The 21,787-nt window shown below is 40.1% G+C and overlaps 1 protein-coding gene across 2 annotated transcripts in view; it reads left to right on the forward strand.

Moving 5' to 3' along the window:
- The first annotated feature begins 364 nt into the window (after positions 1–364).
- The window catches only part of osbpl5 (oxysterol binding protein-like 5), a 51,854-nt gene continuing 30,431 nt past the window's right edge, over positions 365–21,787 (forward strand). For both annotated transcript variants that reach the window (XM_067589267.1, XM_067589269.1), the window contains exons 1-2: positions 365–556; positions 17,183–17,244. The gene's annotated coding sequence lies outside the window, so the exon portion shown is untranslated. The remainder of the gene's footprint in view (positions 557–17,182; positions 17,245–21,787) is intronic.

The following is a 21,787-nucleotide window of genomic DNA, read 5'->3' on the forward strand; positions in this document are numbered from 1 at the left end:
TTATTTTATCATCTCATTATTATTATTACCTTAATCTTGTTATATTTTCATTCCTCTATGTATGTATGTATAATTCTCTGTATGATTGCATACTTGGCTAATGAACAGATTCTGATTCTGGATTAAATGTTGTTAAATAAAAAATACAACATTTCCTTCTGGACTGTGGTGGAGCAGTACTTTCAATAACGCATAAAGTACAGACATCTAAAAATTGTCCAACCTGGGTAAATGTACTTAGCCACATTCCGCCGCTGCCTGCAGGTCACATTAATCAAGTTGATCCGCAGCTCGGAGCCATGCAGCAGGTGTGGTGCGCTACTGTGGCCGCAGGTGTCGCAAGAGCTCCCTGTGTGGCAGCAGACTGCAGCCACATGAACCGCAGCAGGAGGATCCAGTCCAGTCCGCTCCTCACTCTCCATGTTGAAACGGAGCAACTTCTCCTTCAGCAGACTCCCACCTTTTTACTGCTCCCCCACACAGCCCCGTGCTATGACGCCGGACTGGGAAGGAAGCTGGGAAACAACTGTATGAGCGCTACCCTGGTCGACACAGAGTAAGTTCACATTTTAAGTTAGCTCCTCTGTCTCACTACACCACACCAACACGCCGAGAAAGATAACTTGCTATTAATCTTTTTTTTTTTAGCCAACGTTACTCGTATTTCTACAACTAACGTGCGGAATATAATTTATGCGCTATTTTTACGCTAGCTAGCAAAGATAGCATTGACTCACAAGAATGAGGAGGATTTGTCTTCTCCCCCAGAAGCCAGACGTGTAGTTTTGAGCATCTTAACGACGCAAATGTTTGAAGGAATTTGGTCACTTTATGTGTTTGGTTTACCGTCTGGCTAACGTTTCTAGCTAGCTACATAAAGTCAACCCTCATCACCATGTTAGCGAGTTAGCGGAGCGGACGGAGCCCCATGCGGCTGCAGCTTGGGTGTCACTTGTTTGCATGGCAACCATGATACCTACCCGATGTCTGGGGTGGCTATGACAAGCATCTGGACGATTTCCTTGTATATCAGTCGTTTTACCTTCGTGCTATCACCTGCGCTAAATGGGAAACTGTGTGTGGGTAAAGGGACCAGTCAACGGAATAAGAGCACATGTGGCAGAGCAGTCATCTGAGGAATAACCATAGCGATAAATGGCACTTAGTAACAACCTCCATTATTTAAGGCAATGCTAAGACTACTTAAATAGTACTTAATGACATGCAGCACGCAATGTGTAGCATGCAGTATGTGTAATGACATCACATAATGTCGTGTGACTATATGCAGAGGAGTCATAAAAAGCCTTGATAGGTTTGTAGGCATTTAAATGTCAAATAAAGGCACTGCAGGCCAAGCTGTAACCTTTGTGATGTGTTCACTACCAGCACGTTATGATTGTCAACAGACTTTTCTGCAGAGTCCTCTCTCAGGTGGTGTTAGGGGCATTTAGAGGTAGTTTTTTAGTTATTTGAGACGGTTATTGCTTTGTTTAGTTTCATATTATCTGCTTTATGACACAGCCATTATGCGTGGTGTGAACATGACTGTCTTGACTAGAAATTAAATGAGGGGCTTTGTGATTAGAGCTAGTCAGATAATTCGGTAGCGCCAATATATCAGCCAATATAGGTTTACTGCAGACATTTCTGTATGTATGTCGGTTAATAACTCAAAAATTGCAGTAGAGAAATGCCAAAATATGCTTGAGATCACTTGAGAACACTTATGCACTCAGTACGTGTCTTTGGCCCCAAGATGATACTTATCTAAAATGATATATCTTTTATATATAAAAAAAGACTATTGGCTGATGCATGATAATCAGATTTTTTAAACTCTCAAATGAAAATATTGGCCTCAAAGACCCCAGCATTGGCAGGGCTTCACTTGTGATATTTGATCTTGATGAGATAATAACTAAATGTGGAGATTTTACAGTGCCACATCGCCTCATCCATCTCTGTCTACTCCCAGTAGAGACAAAGATAGAAGAGCTCATCATCTTTAATTGTGGGGTATTATGTGGAGTTGGGCTTGGCTAGAGATGAGAATAACACCAGAGTGCACTTTAGGTAATAGTTTAAAGGGTTAGTTGAGTGTGTCACTCAAAATACTGGGAAAAAATAAATCTGAAAAGAGGCAATCTGAACACAAGAGGAAATGATTACCAGAGTGCTGAAAGTGAAATGTCTAGTGATGTTTGGGAAATTGCAACCAAGTGTGAACAGACATTTTAACAATATGTCTCTTGTTCCCCGCGTTCTGTTTTTATATTAGCTCTGCAAAATCCTTATTTGCTTTTTTTTTTTTTTTTTTACCTCAGTCTTTCTGCAATCTGTCTTCACTTTCAAGCAACATATTTTAGTTATACAGAGCAATAAATGTCCAGTATTAGAATTATTTGTCAGACTCGCATTTCACAAAAATTGATCTGATATTGAATGACCTCAAAATGTCATACTGCAAGTGGTGTCAGTAGCAGAGATGGTAACAGATTGGGCATTTGAAGGTCATTAATACTAAACAGCCATTTGGAAATGGGTCAAGAGATCAATAACAACAGACACTATTTGCTTATGCTAGTCTGTGTTGCTTTAAATACTAATGGTGTTCTTCAGATTAAGCTTTAATCCTCTACAACTAAGCAAATCAACATCTATTCCATTTTTCCAATATAGCTTTTGTTATGATGGGAGGTATTCTGTGCTGACCTGTAAACACCCGAAGTCTGGTCGTCATGCCATGTGACAGTCTACCTTGCACTAATCAGGCAGGGATATTTAATGGTGTTGGTCTCTAAGCCTATCAACTAGAACTGTGGCTTTGCTCTGCCATGGATGACAAATGAGGCGAGAGTGATACTGAATGAAGGAAAGAGAAGGGTGGTGAGAATGTGAAGAGCTGTTTGAGTCACTTTCTGTGGGTGGTTAGTGCTGTGTTTTTTTTTTTTTTTTTGTTTGGTTTTTTTTTAATATCACTGCTTTTTCTAGGAGGAAGACACAGCAACAGATGTCCCAACTTCCATGCTGTGCTGTGAGAAATACTTAAAAAAAAAAAATAGCATGTCCAAGCAGACACTGTGGATCTGACCTAGAGAAGAAGCCACCCGTGTCCCTGGTTTCAGTCCAGCTGGGGAACTTTGATGCATGTCCTCCTTTTCTCTCCCCTCATTTCCAGTCTAACCTCTAATATCCCCTCTAAGAAAATGTGAGAAAATGCCCCGAAAATACTTAACAAGAAAAGAGGCTAGGGTGTCAGAATAAGGGAATCTTTCTTGACATTATAGCAACAGAAAACACAGTGACACAAATGACAAAGAGGATGTTTCAAGCCAGAATCAAATCAGTTCACGTCTGGTGGCACACTTCTTAAACCACTCAACCAGCGGAACAGTTATTGCATATTCAGGTTTATCTATGGGCAGAGTCAGTCATGAGTGAAGTCTAAAACGAAGAATGGTCAGCAGTTTGGATATTTCAATACACACACCTGAGCGTTTGAGAGGGCTACAGCACTGCGTATCTTTTATCTCTGTCTGCTAGGGATTTCTGGAGCCAAACTGTCTCTGATACTTATGTGTTTCAATTAATGATATGTCAGCCATTGTGTGACAGGAGGACAACCCTCTTGGAACAGTTATCTTGTGTATATTTCAGTGACATTTTTCAGGTCAGTGTTTCCCCTATATTCATTCTGCAGCAGCGCACAGCTGCTAAAATTTTCACACGATCATTAATATCAATAGGCTGCTAATGATCAATTTTACCACTTCATATAGCAGACGCTTTAATCCAAAGCGATGTACATCTGAGAGTTTATACAACACGAGCAAGAATCAACTGCTGGAAAAGAGAAGGGAATTAGCCCTGAAGTTAGCAACAATGAGTAAGCCTAACCTGACCAGGCTTACCTAAGTCGACTGACCTTTATGGTGGACCAGCTATTCTCATTTTAGTATCTATCTCAGCCACTTCTAAACAAAGAAATGTCTGGCTGCTGAGTCTCTCCTAAGTCTTAGGAAGCACACCCCCCCACCCTAAAGCAGTCAACCTAGGGGAAACACTGCAGGTGCACCACACCTCTGAATTTCTTTATGCAGCTCATGCAGCTTTATGCTGTATTGAGTGTGCTCTGTGCAGTTGTAAAATTAAGTTACAAAACAGAAAACTAAAAAATGCATTTCCTGCATGCATACCCGCCATTGCTTGCAGCTAAAATATATTTGCTTAAAAAGCTACAAGCTGAACTGCATTGCTGGAGAAGGTGGATGTGGTGTTGCCTGAAGGGTGCGTTACACCTCTAGACTTATGCAAAGTGTGCTCTGTACAGGTGTAATATCAAGGAAAAAAAGCACACTGGTGCATCAGCTAGGGCTGGGATTCAAGATTTGGTATTTTCAAGATTAGTCAAATTTTGACAAATGTTAAATTGACAACAAATAGCAGCATCGCATACATGCAAGTCAAAAGATATCACAATTAGATTCTCACCTAGCTACTGTTAAACACAGGAGTTACTTTTGTTTTCCATAGTTTCACCTTTATTTTACTGGGTTATATGTTCATTCAACAGTTTGGAACATTGCTGTTTTTTGATCAGATCCAGTTTGTCATATCAGAGCTATAGTGAAGTTTATTTATCCCATGCAATGTTTCAGATGTTTGTTTCTCTGCCAAAAGCTTGTTGACAAGGGTGTTAAACTGAAATTGAAACTGACTGTTCTGATTTGTTTGTGTCATGTTGTCGTGCCTCATTGATTAATGTTTAACTGCACCATGACCATGTGTTCATAGTGGCAGTAACACCAAAAAAAAAAAAAAAATCAAATGAGTGCCAAGAGGCGAGGAGAGACTAGACAACAAGGACTGATGGCAGGTTTACTTTCATAGCCAGTAAGTGGAGCTTTTGCCTGAATTGCAAAATACAAAATAGGCAGTACAAGGTGCAAAGAGTGCACTAATGCAGACTCTTGGCATGCTGTATTGCCAAAGAGTGTCACTTATCACTATAGCAGTCTTTTCCATAAACTTTGATTGCACTTGATTGTCAGGACAAGTGTGAAAATTCTTCCACTGCAGCAAGCCTAGTAATTTTCCAAAAAGCGAGTCCTGTGAACTATTAGTTTGAATCTGACTGCTCTTTACAATGGAAGTGTCCTACTCCAGGGTTTGATAAGTGGCTCAGGGCCTTTCCAGTTCCCCCGAGATGTGAATGCTTTCCCCGACATCTAGTGGGGGAATCTAGGCTAATACTGCTCCATATTGAATCTGTCTCTCTGCCCCTCGAGAGTAAACGCACTTTTATCAGCCTCTGTTGTGCCAAGATTCCCTTCCCCCTCCCTCGGTCTTACAGAGTTTTTGTCATAAGTAACTTTACAGCTGTAAGTTGGCCTTTATGTCAAAAAACAGGTTTTGTTCTTGCAGAATGTCATATTTTTCCCAGAGAAAACTCATTTGTGTGAACAAAATAGGGCAGTGCTGACATTTTCAAAGTTATGGTATGGTTTCATTATTCAATAGGGAAAAAAATAACAAGGTGACGCACTGTGTGCTATATGGCCCTATACATATGTAATAAGCTGTTGAAAGCTTTTAGAACAAGTATATCGCATTATAAAAGCTACATTACATCATTGTGAACTTTGATACACCTGTCTTTGATGTGGAAATCCATTCTGGCTCAGTGTGAACTGTTAAAATGTTAGCTATTCTTCATGAAGACACCAGGATTATAACACCCTGTTGTGTGTGTAGACTGTAGTCTTTTGTATTGGTACCACATTAATCTGGGGAAGCTGTTTCTCTTTTTCTTATTACGAAAGTGAGAAAAAAACACTTCAGACCTCATAAACTGCATTTGTGACATTTTACAATATAACTGGAAACTGGATTTTTCCATTATGCGATCTGTATGCAGATTGTAGAATGCTGGCAATGTTACTTGTATTGTGTGTTTTATAATACTTGATAACTAATAATCTCTGTCTCTTCAGGTTTCTTGTTGTTATTTTCTTAACTAAAACCTCACAGAATACTCGACAACTCAACAGTGTGTACTGAGTTTTGAACTGCTTCGTGGATTCAACCGGGGTCGCTTGTGGCAACCTGTATTAATTTATGTATTGCAAAATTCTAAATAAAATTCTCTCTTTAATGTAATTTGGTAGATATTTGGCTATAACTGAAAATGCAGACTATTTTTTAAATTTCTATTCTTTGATCAGAAAAAGAGTTTACGTTACCATTCCTCCAACGTCTCTCTGATTTACCACATACACGTGCACTCACACACCCACACACAAATTTAGGGTCTGCGACTAACCCTCATGACCCCTGACGTTTCTTCCTAGGCTGCAGGGCAGCCGGCGTGTGTATTTATAGAGCAGGTTTAACACCATAGATCCACTGTTCTTTTTACAGAGGCAGCAGCGGCCGCAGCAGTCTCACAGTAGCTAGCGCCTCTGCAATCAATATCCACCTCTCACTCGTCTCTAGCTTAATGTATGGAGCTGCTAAGTGTGTAAATGCTGCCAACTTTTTTTGGTACCTAGTGTTTCTGTTTTGTAGAATTTATAGGTACAGTTGCAAAACTTCACAGAGAAACAGAAAATCAGACAAGTACAAGCACCATGAAACTGTCCAATGTGAAGAAAATATTTATTTAATGCCTGTGTGTGTCTGTTTGTGTACATGGAATACACATATTATTGAGTTATTAGGTAATAACCAGTCACATGACTTCACTGAGTATTCAGACTGAAGGTTGATGCTTCCTGCATGTCCTATGTTCATTGATATTGTGTGTATTTTTATTTGATGTACTTCTGTGTAGCGGTCAACAATTGTACAAGTTAGTGACAAGTATGTGGCAATGGCACATAATGTCCTCGTCACTGTCTACATCTGTCTAAAGCTGTGACAGGCCTTGCACAGAGATTTGGTCCAGTCACTGAAAATGATTGGCACCGTGCACACCCCATGTCAAATGCTGATAATCTGCAGTTTCAAGGGATAAGCTGCAGCGTCTGTGTTGAGTTTACAGCAGGGTTGTTGTAGGTTTTTGACATACAAACTGTTTTATTACGAAAGAGGTGTTGTTGAGAGGCTTGATTACGTCATGGTTTTAACATCAGCCTGTTAAAGCCCTCTTTGGAGGGTCATCACGGTGCTCTGTGCAGACTTTGTCAGATTGGCTCTAATTTTTGGCTTTTCGTGTCATAGCATGTCATTGCCTACGGACAAATTGATCGGTGACTATCAGTGTAATGTCATAACTTTGTCACATTGTATTTATGAGACTCTGTTTTGCTAATGAAGTAGTCAGGTGAAGGGAGAAAGTGACACTGTGTTAGATTACAGTAAAAGTAAACTGGTGGCACCCAGGTGTAGCTGTCTTTGCCAACCACCTCCCAAAAAGCAAGCCTTAACCTTTTAGAGAGACCTCAGGTTTCACAGCATGGACGGTTTCCATGACACGGGACCATCATCTGACTTCGGTCTTAAAGTGATACTCCACCCAAAATCTGTCTTTTGGGTATTTTCTCAGTCTAGTATTGAGAGGTGGCTGTAAAAGTGTTGCAGCTTTGACTTTTTCCAATAATAGTGCCCATGGTCAGCTTGAATCATGTTGGTTACAATGGATTCCCACAGTGACCAGGTGTCGCTCCGGAAAAAAGTGTCAAAATGTCCATGGAAACTGCTGCAGCATTGATTTCTCCGCTCTCCCTCCCTCCAGTGTTTGTGTCTCTGTGCAGCTAGCATTTCCCCCCTGCTTCCGCTCTTTTGAACTTACATAAACACATCTTGGTCTGATCTCTCTACTGAATGCACAGCGATGAAATTGATATCGAACTTCTCATCTAACTCCCGGCATGGGAGCAAACAAAGTATATTTTTCTGAAATGTCATGAGTATTCCTTTAATGCCAGATCATGATGCTTTTGTTGATGCGGCACTTTAAGCGTCTTTAAGTGATTGGTCTGTGTCCTCTTTCAATCATGCTGATAATTTTCACACAGCTACACAAGCAGATACAGCTGGTTATGGTTTATTGGCTGTTCCACTTACCTTTGAGAGAACTAGGAACATGATAAGTAATGATGTGGTGTTACATTTTTGACATTGACGTCTATATTTTATGAGACATGTCTTTTCTTGATTTCAAAAGAATAATATTTTGGCTGCCTTATAAACTATTCTGTCATCTACCAAGTATAAATTCTACCATGTTCTTTAAACGTCAGCATTTTCATGTCTGACGAGTGTGTCACTTCTGGATTCCACTCATTGTCCTAACTGTATTGAAGGATAAGTCTATAATCCATGGTCCATGACATGCTGTGATATAGTGAAATCAGTAGATCACCTGCTCCTGCGGTCAACAGATGGAAAAAGGAGACCTTACCTACCCTTCTATATTGACACAGTGGAGCGGGTTAGTGGTCGATCTGAATGGTTCCATGGCTTTTCCTCCTGTTCATGGTTGAACGGAGGTCAGACACCGCCAGACTTTGGTGAACAGGCATCTCTATTAGGGATGGAAACTTAATTACATGATACTGATGTTAAAATGTCATTTAACTAACTCGCAGGAGAGCAGGAGTGAGACAGAAAGTGTAAGTTAAATGTATCTGGTACTTATCTATCTCACGTTTACTAGAACCACGTCGTACCTGTTTCTTGTATGAAAGGCTTATTAAAACACCCAGTGGTCCCTCTATTTGTGGACTTTAACAGTTACTCTTCTAAGGCTGCTTTGCAGTTGTGCTGCAGGTGTGTGACATTCAATGAACAACTTGGTGATCACTGTGTAATTTAAAAACCTGGCCAACCACAGCCTTAGTTAGTTTATGAAAATGGCCATTCACATTGAATTTTTCCTATTTTGGTGATTATTATGCAGAATGACCTGGGATCTGAGTTAAGCAGAAGACCAGTGTAAATCAACTTAATGTCTGTTTTGATAAATGGGCTTTAACATACAAATACAAATAAAAGGCTGAGGTAATTCTTTAAAAAAGCCGTGTTTAAGAAAGCAGTGCATACCTGCAACGATTAGTCAATTAACAGAAAATTAACCAGGGTGACACAATACAGACACATTTTACATTTACTAGAAATGTGAAGTTTAAGTTGCACAGGGCAAACACATCCAGTTAAATATAAGAGACTGTGCTCTGTGTTTGTTTACTTTTCGTTACAACAAATTGTTCTTTCCTGAGTGCAATTAGCAACTTGAACCTCATAGTATTTATCTTAGATATGTGTGTCTTTTGTATCATTATAATGAAAAAGGTTATTTTATATTGGTGCTGTTGACTGTTGGTCCCATGTTGCTGGTTCCCATGTAACAGTTGCTCGTCCGTTTTATTGTGCCGAACCAGAGTTAAACCTAATGGCACAAACGAGCCCCAGGGTAGAAGGGCATGTGATGAGCAATAATTAGCCTGTAAGACATTTAAGTGCACTTACTGCTAAGTGCCCTTAGACCCAGTGCAATTTCTGTAAAGTCTAATGCAGTGCCATCATGAGCAGTGAGTGCTGGCTTTGTTTCCCTGTGACCTAGGCCTCTGACTTTTCTGTATTTAAGCAGGGAGGGTGATTACGTTTATGGTCTATTTGTCTTAGTGCCCTGGCTTAACTGGACAGACAATCCCTGTATACCTAAGAACAGGTAAATAAACAGCCTCCATTATTAATTTGGATTAAAGCCTGTAAGATTCAGGAGCAGATGAAAGTCTTTGTCAAAGCATCCATTAATTGAAAAGACTTAGTCCCACAAGAGACACTGACTTCATATTTGACTTTTGGGAGGTCTTTTGGCAACTTTCTACCGTCACAGCAGAGCCATGTGGCACCTCCTTCAGCCTTGCTTAAGATTACATTCAGATAAAGTGGACATGCATGAATGGTAGGGGTGTAACGGTATGTGTATTCATCTCGAACCTTCACGGTATGGACGTTATGGTTCGGTGCATGCAGTTGTTCGAAGAATACGCTTTGTGACCCAAACAATTACTGTTAAAATAGATCTGTTTTTTTCATGACAGTGTGAACAGCACAAATCACAAGGAATCTGATCTTATCAATTCAGATTTGGGCCACTTTCATATGTGGTCCTAGATCACGTCTGATTTTTTTGCATTTTGACCTCAGTCTGAACAGTCATATCACAATTCATGAAACTTTTACATCACTCTAGATAGACATTGGTCAGAATTCTGCGCTGGCAGGAGTCACTCTGTTAATACAAACATGGAAGACAGCTGTGACAGTGGAGGGACAGTGAGATGTAAGACCTCGTAAGTACTTGGGGTGACACAACTGTGAGAGCAAAACTTGAAAAACTGCAAAACTAAAAGTTGCGTAGGCCTATGTTGCATGTAAGTGGTGTATAAATTTTGCCCAAATCTGATTAAATCAGAATGATTAGCTACAGCACAATGTAATTGGGTCTGTGCAGTCAGTGACAAGTCTTCCCTATCCTAGTAGCAGGTGTTAAACAGAACTTGGTGACCCATCAGATTCTGTGATACTCAGATCCTTTACTTAAGTATCAGTACCACAATGTAAAAATACTTCATTACAAGTAAAAATCCTGCATTCAAAATCTTCTGAAGTATATAAGTATTACCATCTAAATTTTCTTAAGTGAATTTAGATGGTAATACTATTTACCTAAAGCAAAATTAGTACTTTAGTAATAATTACTTTAATATTGACTTTAATTTTAGTATTTAAAACCTCGTATTGTGTTTGACCCATGTTTGAATTCATTAATAAACACTGGAAAAAACACAAATTATCATCCAGTAAAATGTTTTATCTGCTAAGTGAGTTACTATTTATCCATAACCATAATATACACTCACCAGCCACTTATTATTGTGTGTGTGTGTGTGTGTGTGTGTGTGTGTGTGTGTGTGTGTGTGTGTGTGTGTGTGTGTGTGTGTGTGTGTGTGTGTGTGTGTTGTGCCAGGTGTGTGATGAGATGTGAGAAATAAAGCATGAGAAAGCCCCAGTCTATATACTGCTATACAGCTGGGGAACAGGACATGTGTGTCTGTGTCTGTCAGGTTACTTTTGGGGACACATATCAGATTTAAGACCAGTTAATTGGGGACAAAAGCTGTGTACCCAATTTGGAAAAAGCTGATTTTTGGGCCAGTGGTTATGGTTAGGGTAAGTTTCCAGGAAATTAATGTAAGTCTATGTAATGTCCCCAAAAGTGGCTTAGGTCAGTGTGTGTGTGTGTGTGTCTGTGTGTCTGTGTGTCTGTGTCTGTGTGTGTGTGTGTCTGTGTGTCTGTGTGTCTGTGTGTCTGTGTGTATGGTGAGATGTGAGAAATAAAGCACGACAAAGCTGCAGCCTATATACTGCTATATCGCTGGGGGACAGGAGATGTATGTATGTATGTTTCACACATCTAAACTTGAAACTTGAACACAATAGGAGGATTAAGTCAATTTAGCTGGTAATACTTCTATACTTTTATTTTAAACGCAGGATTTTTACTTGTAATTAAGTATTTTTACATTGTGGTATTGATAGTTTTGCTTAAGTATAGGATCTAAGTACTTCTTCTAACACTGCAGGTCACAGAATCTGATGGGTCACCAAATACGGTGTAACACAGGCACTGTTTTATGTGAGCTTCAGTTTATTGTACGGTATTGTGATCTACTTCCAATGTATAGCGCTGGTTGCTCAGACATGGGTTAAGCCTGGTCCTCGACTAAAAACCATTTTCTCTATGGAGGTCTCCAGCGAAAAGGCTTAACCCATGTCTGTGCAATCAAACCATAATTTATTTACCACAAGTTGTCAGAGGATGTTAAAAAATGTATAGGCTACTGCAAATGACTGATAAGCTATGGTCTAATCAGTCACAATATAGCATTATAATTACCTGTTTGTTTGCACCAGGGTCCGTTACTCTGGAAGTAACGGACCCTGTTTTGATCAGGCTTTTGTTAAATCATTAGTTAACACTGTTGATTGCCTTAGCTGGATGCTAATCAGATCCATCCATTACTGTTTTGTACACTACTGTATTCTGTACTGAGAATACACTATACTGTATTCTCTTATTACTGTACTGTATTACTGCAAACCTTTCTCTTTCTACTCATCTCTACCCTCCTCTGTTAGCTTAATTATTTATTTTCTTTATATTAAATATTTATTTTTGTAATTCTACTACGATAGCTTTCAACAAATACTTGTCCCGAGCTTCACTTGAGCATGCAAGCTGCACAACATGAGCATAAGCTGAAAATGTTCTCAATGTTCACACAGTTTCTTGAAAGGTCAAACCACTCCCCACATCCACCTTTCTACCAGGCACCAGTCCAGCCTCCACGCCTTTACAACCCAAGACAACTGCCGCCTCAGCATTCCTTCCACAACTTTACCCAGCCCCCTCCATTCCACATGGCTTCACCTCAGTCTCCGCCATTTAACGAGACAACCAACCAGCCTCTATCCTTCCTGCAAGATCTGGCTCAACCTCTTCCTTTCAGCCATGCTCCTGCACATCCTCCAGATCTGGCTCAGCCCATAGGCCAGGCCTCAGCACATCCGCCATTCTATTGCCCTCTAGAGGATGAGGAAAACGAAATAGTTTTAGGAATCACATCAGAATATTGTGAAATGTTTTCAGTATTACAGAAGGATACACTTAAGTTTTGGACAAGTTTAGCAATGTTAAAGGTTCATTATAATTCCAATTTAACACTTCTTTCACCTAAGTTACACTTTGATGTTGCTATGTACAGTAGTGTTATTAAACCTGCAGAAATCAGAATAGCACAGTTTCACTTTGGTGTTCATTTTGGTCATCAGGTGTATGGGCAGCATTGCAACACTGGATGCTGCCCATTTAGCTGATGAAAGTCAGACAGACCGAAACGTTGTAATATTTCAGCAGCAAGCAAGACAGTGTGCAGGAATTCTTTTCATTGTTTTCAAGTTGCACCTTCTTCCTGCACATCGGTCACACATTCAAGTGTGCAGAGATTTTTTTTCAGAACGTTTGAGTCAGCCGTTTTCCAGAGCAGAACTGGGAAACAGTTGTTTCATCTGTGCAGCCTCGGGTTTAAAATCTGATTGTAGATCTGTTTTTTTTTTCTTTCTTTCTTCTTTCTGCTTTAGTACACTCTGGGAAAACCCACCTCATTCGGGAGCCTTTTAGGACCTTGCAGAGGTCATCTCCTTGAGGTATCTTAATGTAGTCAGGCATGAGGACATGGCGCACGGCCTTTCAAAACTCATGGACAATTAGGCAAACGGAGGATTGTGCAGTGCAAAACAGGTTAGACAACGTTCAGTAACCCGCTCTTGTTGCCAGCCAATACAACCCAACTCCTGCGTGATTTCTCAGGGAGATGGGTCACCTGAACTAAATGTATTGCCGCAAGAGTCTTTTGGAGAGGCGCTGTAATAAAAAGTAGTAAAAAGATGTAGTTAAACGTAGCCCTTGACATACTGACATTTTGGATGAAATCTATGTCTGTGAGGCCATTCGTGTCACAATCCCACCACTCCTGGCTCCGACTCTGCATTCACACACACCTCCATACAGATGTATCGGCCGTTGCTCCACAAAAAGCCATAATTAAAAATTTGTCTCTCTTTCTCCTCATTCTCCTCTTCCTTATCTACTCACGAATTCACTGGCTTCCACTGCAAATCAGCTTATAAAGGACACCGTTAACAATCACTTTAAATAAAATTGACTGGGGATGGGAATAATCTGCATGGTGATGTGCAGAATTTCAAACACTAGATGTACAGATATGGATATGCAAGAACTTGTAGTATCAAGTTAAGATATCAGCTAATTACTGGTCTATCAGTTTTCCCTGAGTTTCTACCAACTACTATATTCTCAGTTGGAGCACCTACCTCTATCCTAAAGTCATTATTCACTCATTGATTCCCTTAATTGAGCCAGAGACACAACTATAAGTCAGTGGGCAGAATCTGGCCTGGACTCTTCCCATGAGTCAGTCTTGACTCTCCTCTGGGAAAGTTGGTGAGCTCACAGTATTCAGATGTAAATGCTATTTAGTTGTATGCTCGGAGAGAAGCATGCAGAGTGCAGGTTATACAGTATCCACGTGGAAGTGTTACACCCATCCATTACCATGTGGTTTTCAATTTGCAAGTGGTGTGACTAATTTTTCCCTCGCTGAATTTTACTTGGCCCAGTTACATGAATCTACTATCAATAAAAATTGAATGTAAAAGACTTGAACAAACCCACCAGTCTCTGCAGTAACTGATAGTGTTGTACATCAGCTGTCACAGTGACAAGTAGTTTCTGTGTCTTGAATCAATGTGCGCTTTTCACCCTGACTGTGTGCTCAATTGTACCTGAGGATATATAAAAGAAACACATAAAAAGCAGGCTGTAGAACTGACCAGTTAAACCACTGGTCTCCTACTGCTACAGCCATTACAGCATGCTCTAAAGATCCGTTTGAGAGTGATATTTAAGGTAAATCCCCCACTAGGGGGTTTTAAATGTTGTTTTAGTGGTTAATTGTTGTGTTGTTGAACAGCATATTGGAGAATACATCTTCACAGTCTCACAGTTTCACTTCTTCGTGGCATGTAGTTCACTTTATTGCACAGTGGTCCCCAGAACTGATACTTGAACATCTGGTCTGCTTGAGTGATAAAATGTAGGACAGCGAGGAGTGTGTATGAGGAAGTGGTGTAGTTCTGGATCCCCTCCATCCAAACCATGCCACATTTTGGGTCACAGTGTCTTCCTCCACCTTTCACTCTTTTTACATTCATCTTTTTACTTGCACCATAGTACGTTCTACATCATACCAATCCTACTTTTCTGTTGGACAAAGTCAATGCATAATTAAATATAGTGCTGTTCTGGTTTATTTTAAGTATGCCTTGGCCCTCGCTGTCCATCTTAAATTAGCCCCCTTTTTCCTCGACTCCATGTCTTTCAGTTTCCCTCTAGTTGCTGTCTGTGTTTGGCTCCTATCTCCTCTGCACTGCCTCCCCCTTTGTCTTTGTCCCTCAAGCGCTGTCAGCTCAGGGATTCTCTCTCAGTTCACTTCTTATTTAGGTTAGATGTACTCAAGTGTTATGGTTTGCTCCTTTGCTGAGTGATAGGATTTAAAGGCACAGATTCCGACCCCGCTGCCCAACCCATTTTACACTTGCTGGTTTGCCATTAGATAGTTAACTGGGGTGTTATCATCAGAGATCCATGCCAAGCCATGTTTGTACTGCTGACAATATGCTGAAGTATATGCAGGATTCATACAAAACCTTGGTAAAGTCTGGGAATTGTAGTGGGAATTTATAATTTCTTTTCAGTCTGTTAAGTTCTCCTTACAATATGGCATTCTGGTGGGAATTATATAGTACTTGTATATTAGGGTTATGTACAGTATATGTGTGTGTGCATGAAAGCAGCTGCGTACATGGTTATGTGTGTTGTTTTGTTTTGGTTTTTATGCCTCCGTGCTGGTGACAGCCGTGGCTGACTTTCAGACTGTCCGTCTGTCTGTGCCTCCCATTCTCGTGAAGGCGATATCTCAGGAATGCCTGGAGGGAATTTCATCACATCTGGCACAAACCTCCACTTGGACTCAAGGATGAACTGATTAGAATTTGGTGGTCAAAGGTCAAGGTCACTGTGACCTCACAAAACATGTTTTTGGCCATAACTCAAGAATTCATCCGCTAATTACGACAAAGTTTCACACAAATGTCTAATAGGATAAAATGATGAAGCGATGACATTTTATATCCAAAAGGTCAAAGGTCACCTTCACTGTGACATCATAACGTTCAGCAAAAACACTTTTCTGGCCATTTGTTGGATACTGAATTGGTGACACTAATCTTGGGTGCTCACCTTGAAACTGTGGTGACCGTATAGATCTTCTGTGCTGCCGGGTTGAAGATGTGTGTGAAGCATCCACGTTTTAGAATTTGTAGCTTCTTTGCATTTTGCCTTCCCAAGGTACTTGTATGAGTCCACCTTCTTCACTTCCTCTCCCTGGATGACAACCAGGACAGAGGGCCTCCTGTTCCACTAGCTCATTGGTTTTGCTGATATTGAGCTTCAGGTGGTTATTGTTGCACCATATGATGAAGCTCTTTATCATTCCTCTGTACTCCTCTGTAAAAAGTGAAGACAGCATGTTTCTCACTGCACCCTGTTCACTGGAATGATACATGTCAATATAGTGCTAACTTCCATTTTGCCAAAAAATACACTTAATTCCTTTTTATTAAATTATTTCAACATCTTCACTACAAATATTATGAGTCTAGACAAACATGGATGTAAACTGCAACTTGAATGGTTGGTGGAGGCATAAAACCGCGAGGCAGTATTTCTAGTTGGATTTGTGGCTTATCACACATCCCAGCTGTTGGAGAATGCATTGTTCTCTGCCCTGGCAGGATTAAGAGGCATTTCAAGGGAAAACAGAAGTAAGACTAGAATGGGGTGTTGAAAACAGATTTTTTCTTTTTTTATTGTAAACAATACATGTCTAGTACAACCAATTACAATAAGAGTCAAATTTTTCAACTGAAATGGGAAGTGGGTGTGTTTAAATTGGACATCACACTATCGGCAGCAGTTACATTCCTCCTCTCTCACTGCTGGAATCACATCCTACCAGGATTTGTATTTGATTAATGTGGTGGTCCTCAACATGTGTGAATGTGTGTGTGCTTGAGTATGGTTAGCTGCAACTGCTGCTGTGTTTCTGTTGACTCAGTAAACACAAACTCTAAATAGAATCCCATTTCTTTCCATTTAAAAAAAAAACAAACACTAAGAGTGCTGTCAGTTATACTGTTACATTTTTTAATTTAATTTTTCATTGGGTTAAATCCATTGTAGACAGCTCAAGTAGTTATATTGTTCCAATTCTATGTTAGCAGGAGACTAGCTGTAATTAACAGTGGTGTGTGCGCAGGTGGCAAACAGACTTTATGCATTTGGCCCAGAGAGACGTTAACGGCTCCCTGTAGGACTGGGACTGGGGCTGGGTAGGGTGGGGCTCCACCCTCTCTAGCACAGTGGTGTGACCAGGAGGAGCATGGGAAGGAGAGAAACCGGGAGTGAGGCAGTTTGTCTGTTTATACTGCATGAGTTAAAGTTACTCTAACTTTTGTATCTCCGCAGGTGAGACAGGCTGCTCCAACAAAGGCTTCTGGATGTGGTGTCTCCTGCGGCTCAGGTGAAAGGTAAGCTGAGCTCTCACCTGCTGGCCCACTCCTTAATGTCTTAATAATGCATACGCTCTGTTAAATTGGCTTGGCTATCTGTTTTAGCTTCAGTCAGCTTCAGTCATTCATGTGCTACAGTCCCAGGTTATAAGTGCTTACATTGGTGTGCTTGTTTAATTCATGATCCAGTTTTCTCTCAGGCGTCAGTCTAGTCTCAAAATTTGACACGAATGCAAGCACATTTTTACCCAGAGTTGCCAGAAGGGATAACTCACTTTTTCAGCAGAATAGAGAATTAGGGCATGTCTCTAAAGTAGAAGTAGATCTACTTTCTGTTTATGCCAGGTTTTATTACATTTCCTTTTCTTTCTGCAGCTATTTGATCACAGTATGAGTTATTGCAGTAAAGCTTACATCTGTGCTGTTTTGGTGACTTCTGCATGTACACGTGAGCAATTGCGTCGGTGTTGAGAAGTTGGAGCACAGTGCAGCCTTGAAAGAAGAGAAAATGTTTGACAGAATTGAGATCAGCAGCTTACAGGGTGTGTCAGATTCATTTGGGTTAGAGGAGAGTAAATGTTTGGGGTTGCACAAGGACAGTTGGCTACAGAATGATACTTTAGAGAGATACACAAAGTCCTAAAACAGGCAGTTTGCCTGAGTACATGTTGATCTTTCAAACTGCGTTAAAGTGTAATGACTGGTTTCTGTTTCTTTTTTCAGCCTCCCATGCTGTGTGTATTTTTGTATCTTCTGGATGAATAAGTGTACCATGTCCGTATGCATGTGGGCTAGTTTTATAAACAGTACTGGAGACAGGCAGCTGTTCAGCACATCTGTCCATTGGGTTAAAAAATGGAAACCAGGTGATCTTATTACACTAATAAGCAGACACATATTCAAAGAAATCAAGCCCACTTACTGTAAAACTGTACTTTTGGTGTGGTGAATCCACATGAATAGTAATGCCACAGTAAATTTACTATCTTGGCTTTTAGTTTCTTGAAATTGTCCTCAGGTTATTTAAGTCAGAAGTCTCGCTTGGTTGTTTCTTACAGACCTAAGATGGTAGCACTGTGGTAGTCATGGAAAAACCTCATTGGCCACTCATATCAGTCAGGAAGTGTTTGAATTTGGACTTGCCCGAGCTGTTTATCTTGGCATGTGTTTGCAGCAGGAAGACGCATGAGATTTAACAGAAAATTACACATTAACCAAGCAAAATGTCTCAACCTGTACTCAGCAGTTCACACCCCGGCTATTGTATCTCGTTTTTGGCTGCCTTAAAAGCCACACACAGTCAGACTATCTGATTTACTATGATGTAAAGATAAATATTTTCTGTCGACTGACAGATAGTGCACTTATCTGTTCTGTATACCATTTATAAGGCTTAATATTGTGCACACATTGTAGTGTCCATTTACTGAGCATGGAATTTAAAAAGTTCATGTGATTTTGGCCAGCGGACCGTGCACAGAAAGTGCAAAAAGCTAAAAACTGTCATGTTCTATATTCATTATCTCCTCTGGCTCAACTTTAAACTTGGTTTCACTTCAGTATTTAATTGACTGAAAAAGGGTACATGCTGAAATACTGAAATGTCACCTTTACTTTCTCTTTTTCTTGTGCACTGAGATCTAAAATTTGAATAAAAAAATACATGTGTCATGACCAGATAACAAAGGAGAGTAGGGAGCCTGTATTTACTGTTAATTAAATTAAAAAAACTGGATTTACCCGGTCATTGACTTGCTGTAGAGAGAGATAGCAAGATAAATACAAATATGGGAAATGGTGTCAATAGCAGCACTGCTCTCCTTTCCATATTTAGTCTTGCTTAAGGGTCTAATGCTTATCATTTGAACAACATATGATTTGATGTAGCAGTAGCATTGCATAACATAGATGCAGTCAGAGGAACAGGATGGCACGAGATGTATAGGTCATACCCTAAATTAGCAGCCTATAATTTGTTTTTTACTTAATGTTAGCCTGGAGCCAGTTCCTGAAAGATTAATTATATGTTTAGGGCCTGACCTTAAAATAATGAATATAAAGGAAAAGTAAGTCCAAATTGGATGTCAGGCAGAATAAATCACAGGAAGTGTCAGTTATGCTAAATAGCATCCACACTGGGTATTGTAGAAGTCCATTCACAGAAAATAGACTATCCAGCAGTCTCTTTTGATCAGCAAAGCAAAGTGTAATTTAATGAGATCAACCCTGAAAGAGACAGAGATAGATTTATGTTTTATGTATTGTGTCCCTAATGGTTGGAGAGTGGACTTTGTGTTTGATCTTAGACTTTTCTTATGTATAAGTGACATGCAGAAAGCACTCTGTTACTCTGTACTATTCTTTCTGAAACAGCATAATGACAGCTAAAAATAACACTACAAAACATGGATCTCCATTGTATTAGGATGGTGGTAGAACTCTAAGTGGTTCAGATTTCAAACCTCGACTAATAAAACTGAAATTGTCTGCATGGCTAGATATTACAAGACATGCTTCATGTCATTCGCTTGAACTGCCTTTTTTAAGGAAAAACAAAGTGGCATCTTTAGCAGAGCCATTACTATGTGTTAAAATCCATGTCTCCTGTTTACCTTAATAGGTTGTCGCAATTAACACTTGGTTGGGATAAGCTTGTGTGTTTGTAAGCGAAAAGCCTCGGAGCTGCGGCAAAGTGTCCGTCAGGGTGAGATTGATGAAGCGACAGAAAGAGGGCAGGTGGTAGATAAGGAACGAGGGAGTGTTGACAGGCTGTGGGAAGTGTTGAGCTGTTGACCAAAACCCTAATTATCAGTACCTAATCAGTGCTGGCAGACAGGAAGCGTGGCCCAATGATAAAGTTCATAGCATCAGACAAACCAGAGGGCTAAATTTCACTTATTTAGAAGAATGAACTTGATGTCTGTCAGTGATGCTGCATTTGACCATTTACTTGTTGATTATAATATTGTAAAAGCTGTCAACTGTAAAAAATTAGTAGTTGTTGTTTTTTTTATTTAGGATATTTCAAAATAAGCCAGTTTCTCAGACAGAAAGCTTTCTTTGCACTCCATCACAAATGCAACGACTGCTGAGCAACTAAAATGTGCACTATAAACACCAGAGGGACATTTTCACATCCCTGCAAGGAAGTAGTGCTGAATACAATCTGCTTTTCTCTCTTTGTCACACTTTTTCCTGCAGGAAGAACTGTGACAAACTGGCATATTTCAGAGAATGTATGTAATCCTGGCGGAACTTATGTTTAAATGACAAACAACTAACAATGTCAGTACATTCTTGATAGGGATAAAAATGCTGGACAAGCATGAGCTGATTTCACCATGACAGGAGTTTAGCACAGTGGCTGTTACAACATTAGATCTATAGAGGAAGCCTCATTACATTACGCTTATTTAGCTCCTGGGGTGGTTTGTGACACGACTATCAAGTAACTGCTTGGACAAGTGGCAGAGCTTGCACTCCTAGAAGCTTGACCCAGTTGTTTCCCATTAAATGTTTTTAAAATCGCGAGCAAGTCTTGTTGTGGCAGTATCCATTCATCTCGGTTGTGTGTGTGAGAGCATCCAGCAGTCCAACACAAAGAGTGGTTAGCCAGCTTTCCTTTTTTTTTTTTTTTTTAAGAGCTTCTTTTTTCCCAGATAAGAGAAGTTGGCAGTTTATAGAAGTGGGTTGAGTTAGCTTGTTCTCTCTCTCACCGCTGCTTGCTGGGAACAGGAGTTGGAGGAGCTATGTGCTGAGATCAGAGGGAGGAGAGTAGAAGCTCATTGATCTCGCCTAGGATTTCAGTTTTCTGATGATGGATTCAGCTAATGCAGTTGCAAGCGAAGACTAATTTGAAAAGTCTGCTCGTATGGTGCATTCACCTACTGACGACCTGAAAGTTGGATTCTAAGCAGCATTGCAGCTATTTTGTTGGAAGATAAAACCTTGAAGGCAATAAGAAACATCGATATTGTGAAAAGGATCATGTTTAATAGTGTTGAAGCGATTACAATGATTACACTGGTCTGGACTAACACAAAACTTTTAAAAGCAGTGTGAATAGCCACATGAATCTTGTTTTTATTTACATTTGCTGCTGTGATTATGCAGCACTTGACAATTGGTTCGAGGTTGTGTTTAAGTTCAACGCAAAGCTCATTATTTGCACAAATTTCACATCAAGTTGCAGACCCCTGCAATGTACCTGCATGTACAACAACAAGTCAAGTCAGCATTGTTCCAACTTGTTTTTTAAAGTGCTAAGCGATGTAAATCATTTAATCCAGATGGACAAAACGACTGTTTGAAAAATGTAGCCGTGGGGGGTGGAGATAAGAAAGAGCTTGTACATACAAAAGATGTCACGTTGGTTGTTTGTGCACACTTTGGCTTCAGTCACCGTGATACAAAACAAAACTAAGCCAAATGTTAATACAGTCTAAAAATAGAAAAGCCTGTAAAGAAGTTCCTCTTGTGCTCCCCGACTACACTCTGGAGGCTGAAGCAGATCGTTACACAGGAAACAGTCTTTTACACAAGCGTGTGTTAAAATAATGTC

Source organism: Thunnus thynnus, chromosome 5 (assembly GCF_963924715.1).
Source record: "Thunnus thynnus chromosome 5, fThuThy2.1, whole genome shotgun sequence".
NCBI classification, from domain to species: domain Eukaryota; kingdom Metazoa; phylum Chordata; class Actinopteri; order Scombriformes; family Scombridae; genus Thunnus; species Thunnus thynnus.